This window comes from Vanellus vanellus, assembly GCF_965231255.1.
Source record: "Vanellus vanellus genome assembly, chromosome: 7".
In the NCBI taxonomy this organism is placed as follows: domain Eukaryota; kingdom Metazoa; phylum Chordata; class Aves; order Charadriiformes; family Charadriidae; genus Vanellus; species Vanellus vanellus.
In genome coordinates this window covers 15,334,087-15,340,237 of record NC_138912.1, presented here as the reverse complement: position 1 = coordinate 15,340,237, position 6,151 = coordinate 15,334,087, and positions in this window count along the sequence as shown.

Here is a 6,151-nt window from a genome sequence, read left to right as displayed (position 1 = left end):
CGGCTCCTGCCCTGCCTCTGAAAGTGGCCACAAGCTGCAGCCCTGGCCCCCCTGCCCGGTCCCAAACCAAAGCGCCACCCCAGGTGCGGAGGGGTTCCCGTGCCTCAGTTTCCCCATTCCCCCAGACCACCTCTCCACGCCTGCACCGCCGTCCTGGCCCCCCACAGCGTCACCCCCTCGGTTATCCCCGCCTGGCGCTGGCCTCACAGGTGCCGGCTATAAAAATGAACTCAAAATACATATAAATCCTCCTGCCTGACATCAGGGAGGGTGACAGAGCCAGGGCAGGACAGCTGGCTCGGCCGCCACAAGACGCCGGGCGTTTCCTGGTCAGTTGGGCCCCAGCTGTCACAGGCTGGGGACCGCATGATGTCCCCAGCCCATGGATGATGCTCTCGGCGTCGGGGGGGGGGACGGACTCGCGGTCCCCAGCAGTGTCCCCCCCCGGGCATCCTGCGCCCCCGCTGGCTTCCCTCCATCAGCCAGAAGCTCGCAGGCTTCAGCCCCCCATCAGTAGCACAAAATAAAGGCTGCAAAGGCAAGCGGCAAGGACAACTTCTATTTAAAAATACCTCTCATCCGCATGATTTATTTGCAGGGCGTTCCTGCCAGCTCCTAACGCAGCTCAGACCTGGGGCCTAACCTACCTGACAGCTTCCCTTCCTCGCAGGATTATTTATTCAGGGCTGCGTTTGGCTGCCCGGCCGTGCCGCCGCTCGGAGCCGCACCATCACGGCGCGTTGCGAGCAGACCGGCTCCTTCCAACCCTTCCTCCTCCGACTGGGATTTCCCCCCCCTCCCTCCCCCCCCATTAAAAAGGATGCAGATATTAATCTTGGTCAGCCAGCTAAACAGGAAACGTGGAGGGGGCACACATCCCCCCCTGTGCTGTTCCCAGAGAGCCTTTGACGGCATCCCCCGGCCCGGGCAGAGCCCGACTGCAGCTTTACGGGAGTTTTGCTTCCAATCGGCACTGGGAAGCGAAATAAGTGAACAGATTGCAATAAAAAAATCCAACAAGCCCAAAATTCAGCCAACTGAGCCCGAAGCTGCAATTTAGCCAGGAGCCAATCGCGAGGCTGCGGTGCGAGCTTGTTTCCACTTAAAACGAAACAAAATAAAAGAAAATTAAAAAAAGCTTCAGTGCAGCGCCTGGGTGGGTGGGCAACGCGGCTGGAGCGCTGCCGTGGCCGTGGGTCCGGCTGCCCCTCGCCGCCTCGTGCCCCGGCAGAGCACGGCAGGGTTGGGGGTGCCCACGCGGCGAGAAGGGGATGGCCGCAATCTCCGATCTCTCTCTGATAAAGGCAGTCATCCGGGGGCTGCGAGGCCGTAAACAACAGGGAAATACTGGTCAAAGAGGAACAAAAATCTCAGTGTTTATTTCTCCTTCAGGCTGTGGATTATTATTACTTTCTTTTTTTCCCCTCCCCGCATCCAGTCCACTCGGTTCCTTGTCCTTTCGGGAGCACTAAATTCATCATGCGCATGTGAAGCGGGGCTTGTGCGGGGAAGGGAGCTGCGGTTCGCTCGAGCAGACGCATGCAAGGTCACACGCAACCTCGCCATAAATTACAGTGTGTCCCACCGTAAACAGCAACAGGAGAGGGGAAGCGCGGCGGCTTCAGGGGCAGGGGGGCCACAGGGGCCGATACATAACGTCGTGACAAGTCAAACAACTCTCAGGGTGTTCACTTGCCAGAGAAATATTTTTCACATCCAATCCATTAGGCAAACAAGATGAAAAAGTATTTCCTACTTTGCTGAAAAATATCAGGACTCAGTATAAAGCGTGTCTTAAAAAAAAAAAAGAGAAAAGAAATTAAGTGTGACCATCTATAATGTTTTTTTTCCAGCAGCTCTGACAGCCTTCCAGGCATCCTGGCCATGCAGGGAGGGAGCTGATGCTTTAAAGAGCTCTAACAATTTCTCGCTTTTTGGCTCGTCCCGGTGTTGCAGAAACAGTAATGAGTTAAATTAGTTGGAAAGAAACAAACCCAGAACTCGCTTCCCCCTCCAAACCCTGCTTCACTGAACCAAACCCAAATAATTTGCTGCTTTTCTTTTTCCTCTTCCCTTTTCCTGCCAGGTCACTGGGGAACGTGTTTCATGACACGGGGGGAGGTTTAACCTACGAAATGATTTTTGAAACAAGAAGATCCTCCCAAAGATTGCCCTTCTCACTGGCTGGCTTTTCTGGTACTTTTGGACAAGTGAAAATCCAAAGGAAAAAAAGGCTTCCGACAGTTTTGATCACTTCAAGTACCAGCGACCGCCTCTGCCGGGGAGACAGAGGGGAGCGGTGGCAGAGCAGCTTCGCAGACTGACTGGCGGCTCCTCGGGAAGAGGCAGTCCTTGACTGACCGCTGGAAAAACAAGCCCGTCGAAGAAAAAGGATCACCCCAAACACGAGTTGTCTTTCTACTAAATTTTAATTTATTTCTTTTTTCTTTTTTCTTTTTTTTTTTTTTGACAAAGACATCTAAATTATACACTGAGTAACAACATGACCAGATATTGCAAATACCCCTTCTTGGTGAAATTCAAAAAGGGAACATAAAAGAAAGAGCTTGTGTGGACCCAGCCAGCCCAGGGAATGCAACAGCCGCCACCTTTTGCTTTTGCAGAAGAGGGAGCCCTGTGGGGCAGGGGGCGAGTCTGGGAGAGCTGGTCTCATCCCAGTACACTTCATAAAAAAAGTCTGGTGATCAGTTATATTTCTGACTGAGAAAAAAAAATCATTAACGGGCAAGAAGCAGTATTGTTAGGGGGAAAAATGGGAGAAGGTTGCACGAGGCTTTGGCAAGCATTCTCCGAGGGCAAGGAGAGACGTTCTCCACCAGAGCTGCAGCGGAGGGGGGGAGCCGCAGCCGCAGCCGGAGGAGGACACGAGTCCCCATGCCCAGCGCTTGTGGTCAAAGCAGGGACTTGGATGTGCTCTCGGAGAATTTCACTTCTCCATCATCTCTCCCCCTCCAGAAAACACAAAGGGGCAGGAGAGGCGTCTTTCATCTATCGCAAAGGTAAAACCAGATTCAGCGATGTGAAAGAGAAGCAAGACGAACTCCCCGCAGGAGAGGAATTAACCCCTGCGACAAACTTCTCAAGGCCTGGGGTGGATTTCTCTGCCACTCCGAGCCTTTAAATCAAGGCCGGGCGTCTTCCTACCAGAGGTGCTCTAATTCAACCGCAAGTCACTGCGGCGGCAGGGTGGCGTTTAATGGGCTGTGTTATGCGGGAGGTCAGGAGAGAGGAACATAACAGTCCCTTCTGGCTTTAAAGATCTATGAATTGATGCGACGTGTGGCAGAGCTCCACCCATACCAATGAGACGGTTTTGCTTCCCCCGAATCCCACTTCAAGGAGGGCAAAGCAGACAGAGTTGGAAGGACAAAGCCTGGTGTATGCAATTACCATAAACAGGAGCTGAAGGGAGAGGGGCAGGGGTGTTGCTGAACGGTGGCAGGCATTTTTGGCTGGTCCCAGCCAGTTTTACAGGTGGTTCCTAGCCAGGTGCTGCCCAGGGACAAGAGCCCTGCAGAGGGTAGAGCCAATGTAAATGCATTCAGATAAAGAGCGGCAAGTGAACAGAACCTCAAATCCTTTTACATTTTCACCAGGTCGATGCACAGAGAGGTGTTTACAACACAAGGAGCATTTACAGCCATCACTGCAGGGTGATTTACTTAAGTCACGGTCATTTTAACCCTCCAGCTCCATCCGCCCAGCACAGCTCGCTCTATCACGGTCTTCCTCTCTCACTACCTGGTGCAGGTAAACCAAATTAATCTACTGGATTACAGGTGAAGCTCTGGCTGGTACAGATGCACACAACCAATATGTGTAGCTACACGCAAACATAAGGAATGAGCCAGCAAACACTTCTGGATCCTGAGTTCAGTAAGGCAATTTTTCCTTCCAAACTGGAGTGATAGGAAAATTATTATATATTTATTTTACATACATTTGCAAGTTTAACCAATGTGAGCCTAAAAAAAACCAAATTACCTTCCCGGATGCTTTTTGGATCCAGAAAGCTGTGGCACAGGTGGGGTCTCACAGGGCAAGTTTGCCCCTGGTAAAAACATAGGGAGCAGGCAAGCACCAACTCAAGTTGCAAGTGAGAAGGATCAACGTCCGAGCCCCCTAGGGGACTTTGCTCTGTCCTGCCTGGGCCAGAGGAGGGCTACCCAAGCATTTCACTCCGCACCTGGCACGCAGTGCAGGCAAATCCAAAGCTTGGGAGTATCTGCCACAAAGCTCTGCCACTCAGCCGCACAAAGCATGCCTTCAAGAAAGGGCTGCAATTTCTTTACATCAGGCAAATGCATTAATCGCAAGGAAAGGGCGATGCCGGGATGCATTTCTGCTCCTTGGGCTGACCCAGGAACGCGTGGTGCTCAGATTCCTGGGGCTCCCGGTAAGCCAATGCAGCTGGGGAGTCACTGATCGAGCTATGTTTAAATGTTTAACATCTCTCCTCATCTTATGACTCCTTACTCAATCCATGCAAAGCTGGAGCTGTGTCACTTTGTGTCATTAGCGATTGCTTAACAGCTCACTTGAGCCTGCTCTTCTCCCCCTCCCAGTCGTCCGGATTTTAAAGCAAGGCTGTGCTACTCCGGCATGCGTGTCCTGCCTCAGTGGCGGAGACAGATGCACTCAGAGGGTGCTGACTCACGGACGCAGGCAGATTAAAGTTGGATTACTAAAGCAGTTGCTGTCCCAGCTGTCCCTCTGCCCCCAGCCACAGCAAAGACAGCTGAGCTACCCGTAGATCAACCCCTGAACCGCTACTGTACATCCTGATGTATAGGAGGACCCAGCATCAGCCCCAGATGATTTTAATCTGCCGGGCTGTAACACATAGGCAGACAGGGGCTGCTTCACGTACAAGTGCAGATGTTTCTGGAGACGTCCAGGGGAAGGGAGGAGCAAGCGCTGGGAGCTCCAGGGGTGTCAGCCGTCTGCCTGGGTCCATGAGTCAACTCGCTGACGCGTGGTAAAGCCACATGCTTTAGTACACGCAGCTTTCCCCATACTGCCCGCCGGTCCACCTCCAAGAGGTGGAAGGGGTAATGCAGTCCCTAGTCATTCTCTGGCCTTTCACAGGCAGGCAGCAAACAAAGCTGGCAAGCAGGGCAGTGGGATTATTTTACCATCTGTGCATTAGAAACTGGCCCAGGAGTCACCAAGCTCGCTTCATGCAGGACATGGCTGCTTTGGCGTGCTAATGACTCCTGCTCACTGTCAGCTGGGGCTAGATTTGAAGCGGGGATGAGGAGGTGGAAAACACATTCTCTCCTATTTCAGCAACTGCATCCTTTTAGAGGAAAGTCAGCTCAGGGAAGAATGAATCCTTGTTTTAAGGAGTGCTTCCCATCTGCTGTTCATCAGGCTCCTCACCCTCCACCATGGCAATCTGCAGCTGGCACCAGGCTGGGGGGACCTCAGGTCCTAGGCAGCCACCCCACCGTGGGGCAGTCCCCTGAGTCCTCCGAAAGGCTGAGCAAGGCCTGCCGACGGAAGGGGGGGGATAGGAGAATATATTTTGCACATTTCAAAAAGGAAACCTGGGACCTGGTATCTCATTCTAGAAAGTAATCATGGACTTAATTGCATTTTGCTGTAGAGTTGCCTTAACATCAAGGGAAAATCAACAGGGATTGTTCAACATCAAGACTAATCTCACATACGGAACTTACTGAACGTAGGAACCACGTTTTTGCTGGCTCAAGGTGAAATGCTGGGCTAAATTCTCCTTCAGCTGCGAGAAAAGCCCTAGGCACGCTCATCCTGCATTATTCCAACTGTAAAGAGCTTCAATTATACACATATAACCCTTCTCTCCCTTCAACGGTGGTGTCGCAATGCAACAGTGCCTCGTTATGATCAAACTCCTCTTTTATGGCTATAGGAATATGTGGAAGTCTTCTACCCTCATTACACAAATGACTCCTTAGCAGCTTTATTTTAAGAAACTACCCACAATTGGTAACACAACCGCATTTTATCTGTCACTGAGGGGAAGCTGTGACTGACACCTGAGCGTGTCCTCAGCAACCGCAAACCCGCACGTATAGGGCAGGTCCTATGCATCTAAGCAACTACAGTAACTCACCACTCCCTCTGCTCCACACTGAATCACAGTCTT